We start from the raw sequence: 14,943 nt of genomic DNA, 5'->3' as shown, positions 1-14,943 counted from the left end.
GGGGGAGGAACTAGTGTGTTGGTGGGAGCGTAGATGGAGAGGGAGAAGGAGAAATCTTTCTAGAACTGGCTAAGTACTAACCATGAGAAAGAGCCTCAGGGTCATAACAGACAGAACACTGACCTGACAAACGAAATTTTAAACTACCCGACAAGATCAAACGTTTACATGGTTCAAATACACTTCCACTCCGCAACGGCTTGCAGTGATGCACACAGAACAGTGCTCTGGTCTGCAGCACCCCGAGTTAAAGCCAGAAGCCCCTCCAGCACAGCAGAGGAGCAGATGCAACAACAAACGCCCACAGCCGGAAACAGAGGCTGGCCCTTAACAAGAAGAGTCTGCGACTGAAGCTGGAGAGTGGGGTAGTGACTTCTCTTCCTTCTTCAAAAGACAAAACCACAGTATGGAAAGACACTGATATCAGGGTTTACTACGTAAAGTTACCTCTGCTCCAAGAGCTTCCCTCCCAGGACCCCGAACTCACCCGTACCGCATTCACCTAAGCATGGTTATTAAGCTCCAGCTGTGAACTGGCGCTCTCCCGGGCACTGTGGGCAGGCGTGGGAAAACAGAGGCGGCAAGAGTTGACAACATAAGTGTGGTGATGAGCCCAACGTGATCACACTAATTAACACCTATCTGCTGGGAGCCTGTCGTATGCTCTGCTCTAAGGGGGACACAAAGCAGCTGATCCTGTCTTGATATAGGGGCTCTGGTAGATAAACCTCCCAGAAAGAGTCAGAAGCTGCAGGGTCTTCTGTCTTGGCCTCCAGACAGTAGTAAATGGCACTATTCATGGAAACCAGAGGAACTCCTAGGCCCTATCTTAAGGTAATTAACATTCTCAGTCCTCAAGCAGTCCTATGGCGAAGGTACAATTATTTCCATGCCCAGATGACGAACAAAGCTCAAAAGCTGAGTGGCCAGGTGAGAGTAGCCCAGGGATGGTGAAAGACTGAGCTGAGCAGAGTTTAAAGGCCATCACCAGCACTGAGCAACACAGTCAGATGTGTGTTTGTTAAAAGAAACACAAGTCGACAAATGACAGATATGATAAGGGGTTTATAACCAGAATACACAAAGACATTCTACAACAATGGAAAAAACAAGTAACCTGGCTAAAGGTTACCCTGAATAGACATTTCTTCACAGAAAATACACAAATGGACATCAAGCACACGGAAAGACGCTCAACATCATTCATCATGAGAGAAACGCAAATCAAAACCACCAGGTGAGGGACTTCCCTGGTGGCGCAGTGGTTAAGAATCCGCCAGCCAATGCAGGGGACACGGGTTCCAGCCCTGGTCTGGGAAGATCCCACAGGCCACGGAGCAACTAAACCCATGCGCCACAACTACTGAGCTCTCATGCCACAAGTACTGAAGCCCACACACCTAGAGCCTGTGCTCTGCAACAAGAGAAGCCACCGCAATGAGAAGCCCGCGCACCACAACAAAGAGTAGCCCCCGCTCGCCACAACTAGAGAAAGCCCGCATGCAGCAACGAAGACCCAATGCAGCCAAAAATAAATAAAACAAATAAATTTATTAAAAAAGAAAAACCACCATGAGATATCATCTCACACCCATGAGAATGGCCACTATGAAAAAAAAGAGTAAATAACAAGTATTGGCAAAGATGTAAAGAAACTGGAATCTCTGTGTCCTGCTGGTGGGAATCTAAACTGGTGCAGTTGCTGTGGAAAATAGCTTGGTGGTTCCTCAGTTAAACATAGAATTACCATCTGCCAGCGATTCCACTTCTAGGTGTATACCGCAAAGCAATGAAAGCAGGGACTCAAACAGATGCTTGTACACGAACGCTCACAGCAGCATTATTCACAAGAGCCAAAAGGTGGAAACAACCCAAGTGTCCATCAAAGAACAGATAAGCAAAACATGGTACATAGACACAAAGGAGTATTACTCAGCCTTAAAAAGGAAGAAAATGCTGACACGTGCGATAAATATGAACGAACCTTGAAAACGTTATGCTAAATGAAATAGGTCAGACAAAAGGACAAACACTGTCTAACTCCACTGGTATGAGGTAGTCAGAGTGGTAAAATTCAGAGAGATAAAGTAGAATGGGAAGGCGGGAACAGAGGCATTATTTAATGGGTACAGAGTTTCATTCTCTTTGGGATGATGAAAAAGTTCTGGAAATGGATGGTGGTGACGGTTGCACAGCACTGTGAATGTACTTAAAGCCACTGAAGTGTACACTCAAAAATGGTTACCATGGTAAATTTTATGTTGTGTGAACTTAACCACAATACGAAAATAAGAAACTGAGCTGAGCCTACCCTTGACCTCACCCCCTAGAGCACAGGCAGGCCTGGACTCCACCAGGTGGGTGTCTTCCTCCTGGCTCTATAGGCACTGCTTTCCGGTGAAGACATTAAGTCCATCATCAAACAAAGTGAAGAGCCTTTCTCGGCGGAAATTAAAATTCTGCTCAGAACAACCTGAAAGACCATTTATGTATTCTATTTATGTGTTTGTTACCAAGTGGCCCTGAGAAAGGTGCCTGTTATTATGGCTCATTAAAGAGGGACCCACTTTGTGCCGGGTGCCCTACTCCTCCCAGCCACCCTGCTCAGTTCCCATTCCAAAGGAGGGAGTGAAAAGAAACAGTTATTTAAGCGTTGAGGCAGGAAATGTTTCAAAGCAGATTTTTATTTCTATCCTCGGAAGACTTGCCCCATATATAAAATCTTGTCTGGGAGACCTTTCAATTTTGTCTTAGTAATTAGAACTCAAATCCTACTGTGTATGAAAACAGTTTTTCCTCATAGAGTTCAGAATAATCATGCCAATATCATATAACATTTTTTAAAAATTGAAGTTGGTTTATAACACTGTATGTTTCACATGTACAACATTATATTTCTATTTCTATATACCCTACAGCACATAACACTTTATTTGTGGCTATTAAAAGCCACAGAAGACAATTACAGGTAAAATGGGTTACATTGTTTTTTCTAAAAAAGACTTCTAGAAAAAGGAGAAATCAGATTCCAATTCATAAAGACTATTATCCTTGTTCCACTGGGGGAAGGAAAAAGCATGTATCAATCTGTGCACTGGCTTCCCCATGCTATGCATTCCTCCATCTGAATCTTCTGAGGTTTCAAGGAACGGCTAGATTTATTTTCCATATTCCATCTTAAAAAAAAATAAAACAAACGAAAAACCCCACTCAAGCCTGGCTGACCTCAGCCCAGAGTTCGTTCTGTTTAAGATCCTTTTTCTTGGGGTGCTGACTGCTCTGCAGAGAGGCATTCTGCTGCTATTCTCTGCACAGTGATCAACACGTCCTTCAGTGCTTCTGGGCACTGGGTGGAAGACAGACAGCCACAGTAAGAGGGACTGGGCTATTGGAGACGGTGTTTTCCAAAATAGCCTGAGCATAACAATCATAGAGATCCTGTGAAAACACAGATTCCCAGGCCCCCAAACATTGCTGATGGGAATGGAACACGGTAAAGCCACTTCGCAAACTAATTTGGCAGTTCCTCCAACTCCACATGCATGCGGCATGTATGCGTACATACACGCGACAATATGGACGAGCCTTGAAATCACTATGCTAAGTGAGTGCAGCCAGTCGTAAAAGATCTGCATTGTAAGATTCCATTTATGTGAAATGACTGGAATGGGCAAATCCATCCAAACAAAACGGAGGTTGGTGGCTGGGGGAAGCCTGTGGGAGGGGGAACGGGGTGTGAGATTGGTGGCTGGGGGAAGCTTGTGGGAGGGGGAACGGGGTGTGAGATTGGTGGCTGGGGGAAGCCTGTGGGAGGGGGGACGGGGTGTGACTGCCTATTGGATTCGGGGTTTTCTTTTGGGGAGGTGGAAATATTCTGTAATTAGTGACGATGATCACACAACTCTGAATATACTAAAAACCACTGAACTGTACTCTTTAAAAGGAGGGGTTTTATGATACATGAATCATGTCTCAATAAAGCTGTTATTTCAAAAATATATATGGGTTCCCAGGCCCCACCTTAAATGTATTAAACCAGACTATCCATGATAGAGACTCAGGAAATCTAACTTTAAAAAAATATTTACCTTTGAATAGGCAACAGAGTCACATGATTTTAAATTCCAAAGGTAACACTCCTTCTCACTCCGGTCCCTGGCCATCCAGTTTCCCTTCCCAGAGGCAAAGAGGATTACCTGCTGCTTGGGTATGCTTCCAAGCGTACAGAAACAAATACATTTTCCCTTTCTTTGCTTCTCTTTCTGCAGAGTTAATATGTGGTAGACGCCATTTTGCAACTCCTCCCCCACCACTCAACAACATGTCTTGGAGATCAATCTATTGTGCATATAAAGTACAACTTCGTTCTCTTTTATAGCTACAAAGCGGAATCTGGCCCATTTCCTTTTTTCTTCCAATATTTTTTAAGAGGTAAAAGGCATATAACATAAAATTTACCACTTAATCAACTGATCCATTTTTTTTTTAAACAAGCTTCTCCGGTGAATTTTATGATTCAACAGGTTTGAGAAAAATTGTTCTGAATCCTTCAGCTAAATGCAGAATATGACTTTCCAACAGCAAATGGCACACTCTGAAAGGTTTAATCTGGAGACATTCAGCAAGAAGCAAACAGAGGTAGTCAGTAATAATGAAATCCAGCCAGGGAAGGCTACCATCATTTCACATATACAGTGAGTAAGGGCCAGGGAGGCCTGTTAGACAATTATCACAGCACTTTAGATAATTTTCTGTCAGCGATTTCAGGTTTTCCTGTTTCCCAATCTGGGCAGTTTCAAAGGGTCTGCAGAACATGAAAGGAGGATGATATTCTAGAAACCTCAGGACATGAAGAAATCAAACACACCCAAAACACAAAGCCACTAAAACTACAGAATGGTCACCAAGATATATGTCACTAGCAAACCCTGGGAGAGAATGAAAATAAGGGATCAGTTGAAGGTACTAAGTAAACTAGGTATGTTGGGATTATCTGGATTACCCATGCTGCCTAGCTACTGTAAACAACTGGGCCAACGGTTCTCCTTAGATGAAGGTATTTTGTATCAACTCAGCTCGATTGGAGAAGAATGGCAAACAACCTGACCATAAGAGACCAGTTAAAGAAATTATTGTACTGCCACACCATAGAAATGATATAGCTAATAAAGAAAATAAGGTACGTTGATATGTTTTGATGTATAATACAGATTATCTATGATATATTAAGTACAAAATGTTATACAGCTGCATACAGTATGATCCTATTTTTACAAGAAAAAAATATATATATATTTAGGTAGATGCATAAAGAAAGGGAGGCAATATAATGCCAAACTATTAAGCGTGTTACAGAGTGGTAGCTGAGAGTGAAGGAAACCAGGTTCTTTCATGTACTGCTAGGTTACTATTTTGGAATTTTTATTTATAAATTTCCCCAAATAATTTTTCTTTAGCAAAGTCAATACAAGTTTATTCTAAAATTTTCAATCACAGAAATGTACAAAACAGAAAGGGTAGTGGGAGACATAGGCAGGATGGTCAAAGGGCGTTTCTGAGGAGTAGCCCCTTCCTTCTTTACCAGAGCAGGGAAGGGGGGAATGAGACTGGGGAAGGGCTACTGTGGACTGTGGCACTCCTGCTGCCCTCAGGGATGCCCACCCTCCTCATGTACATAAAGCGAGGCACTAAGCTGAGGGGGGCACACATCTTCCAGGGCCCCAGGGACTGCACTGCAACCCACAGACAATGTGCCAGGAAGGTTCCTCTCTGATTATCTGCTCTACAAATGGAGTCACACATAGCTCTCTAGACAGCTTCACTTGCATGGAACCTTCTTCTCAAGGCTTTAAAAGGTTTTGTTCACCCTGTGCTCTGAGGTCTCTTCCAGCTCCCGTAGAAAACTGAGGGGCCAGCGGCCTCCCACACACATGCCCACCTGAGGAGCCCCACTGCTGTCTGTTGTGCGCTGAAGCTCTGCATGTGTCTCTGAACAACAGGGTTCCATGTTCTAAGAGACAAAAATATCAGTCAATTGGACAACTGTCAGTTTCAAAGTGCTCAGAATTAAGATGCCGGTTGCTCACTGTCTGTAGGAGCAAAAAACTAGAAAGAGTCCAAATATTTTTCAATAAGAGTTTGGGGAAAAAATGGGGGGGGGATGGTTGGGGAAATAATTTATAGCCCATCCTCTCGCCAAAAAAAAAGAAATAGGGTACTGAATAGTCATTACAAAGAATAGAGTGGCAGGAAGGGGGTAGGAGGAGAGAGGCCAAGATAAGCAAAAAAAGCAAATTGAAAAACACTAGGGAAGACACATTCCCGTTTCTGAGGTGGGGGGCAGTGTGTATTTATATAAGAATATAGACAGATGGGTAGGACAGAAGAGCAGAGGAAAGAGGCAGACAGCATATGAGAATGGAAGCGTATTTTTTAATGTATACATAGAAGAAAAAAATCAAGAGAAATATACTAACTGAACAGTGGATACTTTTTAGAGGTGAGGAGACAGAGTGGATTACTGGTGACTTTACTTGGAGGCTTTTTATTTAAGATCTACATTTCTGTATTGTTAGAATTCTTTTCAAATGAGCATGAAATATTAAAATAAAAATCATTAAGATTTAAATGTGCTCCATACATGATAAAACTCAGATTTAACTGTGATCTCTGAGAGTAAGTTCATCCTTCTGTGTCCTTGGCATTTGTTGATATAGAAGATGATTCAGTACATGAATCATAAGAGACGGTCAAGAAGTGATAACCCAGACCACCTTCAGAGGTAGCGTTTTATTTTTTAAATAACGCATTAGGTCAGTGCTAATGGAAACCTTTACTACTTGTCAGTCATAAACTCCCAGGCTAAACAAGACCTCACAGTAACCCACTCCACCCCATTCCCAGAACTTCAGTCATCATATGTCCTCCTGGACAACTCAGAAGGACAACTGTCCTAATCCAGGGAACTCCAGGAAAGGAAACATCACATTTCTTAAAACAAAATGTCATGAGTGGTTGAAAGACTCCCGTCCCTTGAATATACCTTATTAAAGCAGGGTTCAGGCTACAAGTACTATTCACTCTCTCTAGTTCTATCAACCCCATTGCTAAACATCTTCACCAGTTTTCAACATTTTCCATTAGGTTTGGATTCTATATCTATATAGCGGAAACTACTGTATAAAATGCAACATCAGGGCACAGCCTACTCTCTCAAACTTTGTGTTGTGGATTAAATGTTTACCCCCCACCAATTCATAGGTTAAAATCCTAAACCCCAATGTGATGGTATTAGGAGGTGGGGCCTTTGGGAGGTGATTAGGTCATGAGGGTATAGCCCTCTTGAATAGATTAGTGCCCTTATAAAAGGGACCCCAGAGAGCTCCTTATCCCTTCTGCCATGTAAGGACATAGCAAGAAGACAGTCTGTGAACTAGAAGTCCTCACCGGACACTGAATCCGCCAGTAGCTTGATCTTGGACTTCCAGCCTTTAGAACTGTGAGCAACAAATGTCTGTTGATTAAGCCACCCAGTCTATGGTATTTTTGTTATAGCAGCCCAAAGAGACTAAGGCAGTCTGCCATGAAGATGTGCTGTCACCAAGTGATAGGGGTGTCTTTGGGTAAAGCTTCATAGTCTAAATGGCCAAGTTATTATCCATAAGCAAGTTATCATAGAGACTCAATACTCTTTACTACTAAAACTGTGTTTTTATAACAGAGCCTGTTATTATAGGAATTAAGTTTGAGGATTTAAGGACCACTCTTTTGGTGATTTGTGTATAGAGCAAGATTTAAAGAAATATGAATGCCTAGGGACAATTAAATACCTCATTCATTAAGCTGTCATCGATAACAATTAAGCATTACTCTAACCTTGATTCTGCCACCTGATTTATGCAGAATGTCGACAGTTAATGTGGAAAGTCCACTCAGACACACAGACGACTTCTCAGTTTCAGCAGCACCATAAGAGGTGCCTGTACGCTCTCCCTCTTTTATCTCTGATCAGCAAGGCCTCTCTCTGAGCCAAGCATGCTCAGCCCACGTGTCACCTGACTCAAATCTCTGGGATATTGCAGGGATGACACACCTTCCTGCCATCCCTGCAGTAGCTCACAGGAGGTTGTGAAGTTCTTCTGTGGATATTAAGCTTAGATTTCCCTAAGCAGAAAGGATTAGGCATTCCTTATCTTAATTCTGATTGCCTCCCAAATAAGTTTATCTAATGTTCAATCTATAATAACTGGTCTCTAGCAACCACACACACCGAGGGTTAGAAATAAAACACTGGATTATCATTTAGAGGAACTAACCTAACTACAGAGAAGCACAGCGGTGGAGAGAGCACTTGAAGTCACTTATTAGCTAGATGCTCCTGGGCAAGTCATGTCACACCTCTGAGCTTCAGTTTCCTCCTCTGTAACAAGAAGATCAGCCACCCAGCAAATAATATGTACTGAATAAAACTGAACTCCTTTGCCAGGAATTCAGTTCTCTCAACAGTTAGTCTCCAAACAACCTTCCTAACTTGATCTTCCACTCATTCCTTCCAGATGCACCATTTTTCCAGCCTCTAGGCCTTTACTCTTGCCGTTGCTTAGGCTAAAATGCCCTCTGCCTCACTTCAGCATATATAGATCCCCTTTACCTTCCATACTTCTCAATTCCACCTCTTCTAAGAAGCTTTTTTTCTTCCTCTTCCAAGCCAAGGGTCATTTCTCTCTTCTCTAAAATTCCCTGGTACATTTTATGAACATCTTGCATGACATTTATCATGTGCTGCTTTGAATCACTGTAAACAGATCCGCTCCTCCTTGCTAGCAGGAAGTCTCTGTAAGTGCATTCCTGTTTCGGCACAATGCTCGGCACAGTGGCTTGCACGTAAAAACTGGCCAAGAACTGCTGGCAGGAGGAAGCAAATCGTAGGCGTTTACAATCATAAGGAGTTGAGTAAACTTAAGGGGGAGATTCACTCCTGCTCCTTTTCTGTGGATTCTCCATCCCTGCCCTCACCTCCCCTAAGGTGGATGGATCATGCGTGTTCAGACATGAACATGGGCAACAAGCTTCATGCCATCTGCCCACCTGTGAACTGTTACAGCAAAATTAACCTATTGGGTTGGCCAAAAGGTTCATTTGGTTTTTTCCATAAGATGGCTCTAGTAGCGCTTACTTGTCTTTAACTTCATTTGAAACAATTTTTTTAGATTGTATTGTGACAGCTTTCATATCAGCTTGCATTTTAAAAAAACCTTATCAAAACTGGTAAATTTTTATGTAGCTATTTTAATATTGAAGATGGAAGAAAAAAAGCAATATTTTTGGCATATTATGCTTTATTATTTCAAGAAAGGTAAAAACGCAACTGCAACGCAAAAAAAGATTTGTGCAGTGTATGGAGAAGGTGCTGTGACTGATCGAACGTGTCAAAAGTGGTTTGCAAAGTTTCGTACTGGAGATTTCTCACTGGACAATGCTCCACGGTCAGGTAGACCAGTTGAAGTTGACAGCGATCAAATCGAGACATTAATTGAGAACAATCAACGTTATACTATGCGGGAGATAGCTGACATACTCAAAATATCCAAATCAAGCACTGAAAGTCATTTGCACCAGCTTGGTTACGTGAATCGCTTTGATATTTGGCTTCCACATAAGTTAAGCGAAGAAAACCTTCTTAACCATATTTCCACATGCAATTCTCTACTTAAATGTTACAAAAACATTCCGTTTTTAAAACAAACTGCGATGGGCGATGAAAAGTGGATACTGTACAACAATGTGGAACGGAAGACATCATGGGGCAAGTGAAATGAACCACCACCAAGCACACCAAAGGCCCGTCTTCGTCCAAAGAAGGTGATGTTGTTTATACAGTGGGATTAGACGGGAGTCCTCTATTATGAGGTCCTTCTGGAAAACCAAATGATTAATTAAAACAAGTACTGCTCCCAATTAGACCAACTGAAAGCAGCACACGACGAAAAGCATCCGGAATTAGTCAACAGAAAACGCATAATCTTCCATCAGGATAACGTAAGACTGCATGTTTCTCTGATGACCAGACAAAAACTGTTACAGCTTGGCTGGGGAGTTCTGATTCATCCACCATATTCATCAGACATTGCACCTTTGGATTTCCGTTTATTTCGGTCTTTACAAAATTCTCTTAATGGAAAAAATTTCAATTCCCTGGAAGACTGTAAAAGGCACCTGGAAGAGTTCTTTGCTCAAAAAGATAAAAAGTTTTGGGAAGATGGAATTACGAAGCTGCCTGAATGATGGCAGAAGGTAGTGAAAAAAAACGGTGAATACATTGTTCAATAAAGTTCTTGGTAAAAATGAAAAATGTGTCTTTTTACTTTAAAAACCGAAGGAACTTTTTGGCCAATCCAATACTTTGCCATAATCACCAGAGAGGCCTCATGGTTTGAGAAAACAGTCACATCAATCGCATTCTTCAGAAGATGGTTTGTCAACAGAACAAGTAAATATGACCTTAAGCATAAACCTCAAAGACTTGGTAAGTGGATAGAGACCATTTTTCTCCATCACAAGCTGCTCCTTACTCTCCAAAAGGAGGAAATACAAAATTATTTTTCTCCTCCATTCTACTGCCCTGGCCTCCTCCATCAGCAGTTACAGTTCACAGTAGCCAGTGGACTTCATAATCGCAGGCTTTAGCCTTTCTTCTGGGCGTCCCCGTGTTCCTCACAAATCAAACCAGCACTACAGCTCCAGTTAACGTGTCTATGAGCCTCGGCATATATTTGAACCTACCTTGTTTCCTGTTTTCTATAAATAGGAAAATCAATTATTTAAAACCTACCAAGAGGACTTTGATGAGACTCTTCTGAACACTTAGGTTGCTTAGGAGTTAGGTCCCTACCATGAAAGGTTTGGTACCATTTTACATTCATCAATATTATAAAGAGTTATCAACCATTATTATCATGTGGTACCATTCATTCCTTAAACATTTACTGAGCACCCATGCGTCAGGCAATGTGCCAGGAGACAGGCACAGTACAGTGACTAAGACAGATGAGACCTCATGGAGCTGACACTCTTCAGGGGAGAGAAGCAGACAATTCTTTACACATTTACTTGTTAAAGAACAATGGTGATATGTACAATGAAGGAAAAGTGCACAGTGTGAGGATAAGATGTCTTACAGGAGAAGCTGACTTAACTTTTGTTTGGGGCTTTTACTTAAGACATGGCTTGTGAGCACAGCTCTCCAAGACGAAGATGCAAAAAATTAGTAAAAGAAAGTACATTTTCAAAAGGGGGGAACCACGGGTGGAAAGCGGTTGGGGGGTGGTGGTGGGATGAATTGGGAGACTGGGATTGACATGTATACACTGATGTGTATAAAATGGATGACTAATAAGAACCTGCTGTATAAAAAAATTTAATTTAATTTAATTTAAAAAGGGGGGGGGAAATACGTAGAATCTAAAAAACAAAACAAATGAGCAAACATAAAAGAGAAAGAGTTCAAATCAAACATAAAAGAGAAACAGGTGGGCTTCCCTGGTGGCGCAGTGGTTGAGAGTCCGCCTGCCGATGCAGGGGACACGGGCTCGTGCCCCGGTCCGGGAAGATCCCACATGCCACGGAGCGGCTGGGCCCGTGAGCCATGGCTGCTGAGCCTGCGTGTCCGGAGCGTGTACTCCGCAGCGGGAGAGGCCACAACAGTGAGAGGCCTGAGTACCGCAAAAAAAAAAAAAGAGAAACAGGTGGTTGCCAGAGAGGAAGAGGGAGGGGGAAGGAGAGAAGTAGGTGAGGGAGATTAAGAGGTACAACCTCCCAGATGCAAAGTAAATGAGCCACGGGTATGAAATACACAGTGTAGGGAACACAGTCAATAGCGATGTAACATCTTTATATGGTGTCGTATCATAACTAGACTTATGATGGTGATCATTTTGAAATGTAGAGAAATGTCAAATCACTATATTGTGTTATAGGTCAATTATACTTCAAAAAAACCAAACAAACTCCTAGAAAAATAGGTCAGATTTGTGGTTACCAGAGGTGAGGGACGGGGGAGGAGGAATTGGATGAAGGCAGTCAAAAGGAGTAAACTTCCACTTATAAGACAACTAAGTACCAGGGATGTAATGTACAACATGATAAATAGAATGAACACTGCTGTATGTTATATATGAAAGTTGAGAGTAAATCGTAAGAGTTCTCATCACAAGGAAAAGGTACTTCTTAAAATTTCTTTAACCTTGTACCTATATGAGATGATGGACATTCACTAAACTTATTGTGATAATCAGTTCATGCTGTATGTAAGTCAAATCATTATGCTGTACACCTTAAACTTACACAGCACTGTATGTCATATCTCAATAAAACTGGAAGAAGAAAAAATTTTCAAATAAAAGGAGGGGGAAAGAATTCTGTAGGAGGGAAAAGCACTATTATTAATGATAAGAACAAAAACCGTTCTTTTTACCACTATTTTGCTTTCATTGTTCTCACTATTGTTTCATCTTCGGAGGAAATGCAGATCTGTTATTTTCAGGATAATTCAGCAGGTTTATCTTGAACTGAAGATCAGCTTTCCTGCAGATTTTCCAAGGTTCTGCGTATGAGAATTGGCTTTCAGAACTCGGAGACTGCAGAGCTGCACTGTCTACAGTTAGCTCCTAAACTCCAAGGCATACTTTCACCTTTTGAGAGACGGTTATACTAAGTTAATATTTACTGAGTCGCTACTGTGCGCCAGTGGGCCGAGTGCTCCAAGTATGTTATCTCATTTAATCCACCACAGATAGGAACCATTGCCATCATCTCCACTTTAGAGATGGAAAAACTGAGGCACCATATGGCCAATTTGTCCAAGGGCATCCAACTCACAAGTAGCAGAATCAGAATTGGGACCACTGCATTCAGAAGACTTGAAACTTACCATTCATTAGGGCCTTATCCCTAACATGTCATGTAATCTCACACGTCCATGCCTTTGCTCAGGCCATCTCCTCTACCTGGAAGGCCAACTATTCCTTCTCCCCTTCCCCATAGCCCTTTCCTGATAAACAAATGCTCTTCTTTCAAGACCCACCTTTAACATTACTTCCATTGTAAAACATCCTCCTTTCTGAGGTTAGAAACTGTAAAGATAAAGGAACCAAGATAAAAATAAAGGGGAAAGAATCTGCTCTTGCTGTGACCTGGTGGTAACCTTCCAGAAAGAATCACTGACAAACAAGGGCAAGGAGCTATCCAGTGACAGTGAACAGGCATCTCTGGGCCACATCTAGGTCAGAAGCACTTGATCAAACAACTGATTTGCAAGTCCTTCATTTCTCCTAAATATCTGGGGCAATGCGTGACCCTAGACCAAATCCCCGCATGATCCAGTCTACATGCTGAACCAGTGTGTCCGAAGGACCAGAACCGGGCCTCCCCATAATAAGCCTTCGTCAGCATTCCACGGTGGCCTGGCTGAGAGTTCAATGGGAGTTTACTTGTTGGGCTGAGTCAGCCCTGGCAAAGCCACAGCCTGATAAAGAAGATACAGCCAAGGCTGGATCAAGGGAGGCTAGAAAATGAATAGCGGGAGGGCTTCCCTGGTGGCGCAGTGGTTGAGAATCTGCCTGCTAGTGCAGGAGACACGGGTTCGAGCCCTGGTCTGGGAGGATCCCATATGGCGCGGAGCAACTGGGCCCGTGAGCCACAATTACTGAGCCTGTACGTCTGGAGCCTGTGCTCCGCAACAAGAGAGGCCACGATAGTGAGAGGCCCACACACCGCAATGAAGAGTGGCCCCCGCTTGCCACAACTAGAGAAAGCCCTCGCACAGAAACGAAGACCCAACACAGCAAAAGTAAATTAATTAATTAATAAACTCCTACCCCCAACATCTTCTAAAAAAAAAAAGATGAATAGCGGGGAGGGGATGTTTTATAACCAGCTGAGAGGGGGGGTGTTTAAGGAGGCAAACAAACCAAAGTGGCCCACTTCCACAAGCTTCATTTAATTTATATTTAGCCTTCCCGTTCTCAGTAATTGAATGTATGATTTATTTTGGCCAGCAATTGCTGCATGTGGCTTTCAGAAAAACAACAGCCTTTTACGGTTTAGCACCACAGCGCTTAGAGACTTGAGCAAAATCATCAGATGAATTATTAAGCATGAAAAAAAAAATTATTAAGCATGAAGTGGACTCCACACTCCTGCCCGCCCTGCTGCAGCTTAAAGTGCAGGGGAGGTAGAGGAGGAGTCCAGAGCTCTAACACAGGGGGCGCTGACTGCCCACACCCGGGTACCAGTCTGCTCTGATGCTACTTATCTCTGGGTGTGGACCGAGGGCATCCCAGCAGGGAAACTGTCATTCCCAGCTCTCCTCCAACAGTTCTTGGGAGCAGCAAATCTTTATTTAGCTTAAGAATTTGTTTTTCTTTTTTGAAAACAAAAAATAGCATGAAGCAGGTTGGGAGAAGAAAGATCTAGGCTTGCGGGGCCTCCACGTGCAGCTCACAGCTCTGGTATCTGCAGCTCACAACCCATTCCTAATGTCACAGGTGACACCAGACTCAGGGATCCCCACGTGGGTCTACTACTCCTGACCTTTCTAAGAGGGAACCGGTTTATAAGATTTAAAATTTCCTAACATTAATTAATCTAATTAATTAAGCGAATCTAATCTTCAGTTTGCACATCACTGGGGTTTTGGCAGTGGCTGTTAATTTTTGTTTTGTTTCCTGCAAACCCATCATCCTTACCAAAGCAGGCACTAGGAGAAAGTTCCATGTTTAATGAGGACATATCTGCTCCTGTGGGACTTGCAGTCCTCGTGGGGAAAGAGGGTGTCCAGACAGTAAGTAAACAAACACACACAGTAAGAAAGCATCAGAACAAGGTAAATGCCGTGAGGACAAGAGGAGGATGGCACAGGGCGTGACTGGGGAGGTGCAGCTACTT

General features: G+C 42.7%; 1 protein-coding gene across 2 annotated transcripts in view; it reads right to left on the bottom strand.

The window, feature by feature from the left end:
• The window catches only part of VPS35L (VPS35 endosomal protein sorting factor like), a 129,347-nt gene that overhangs the window by 25,263 nt on the left and 89,141 nt on the right, over positions 1 to 14,943 (bottom strand). The gene's annotated exons all lie outside the window — the stretch shown is intronic.

The sequence above is a fragment of the Aethalodelphis obliquidens genome, unplaced genomic scaffold, assembly GCF_003676395.1.
Source record: "Aethalodelphis obliquidens isolate GAN/ISIS:26980383/991018 unplaced genomic scaffold, ASM367639v1 scaffold120, whole genome shotgun sequence".
NCBI lineage: Eukaryota > Metazoa > Chordata > Mammalia > Artiodactyla > Delphinidae > Aethalodelphis > Aethalodelphis obliquidens.
Note: the sequence above shows the minus strand (reverse complement) of the source record. Positions and strands in the feature narration are given on the sequence as shown.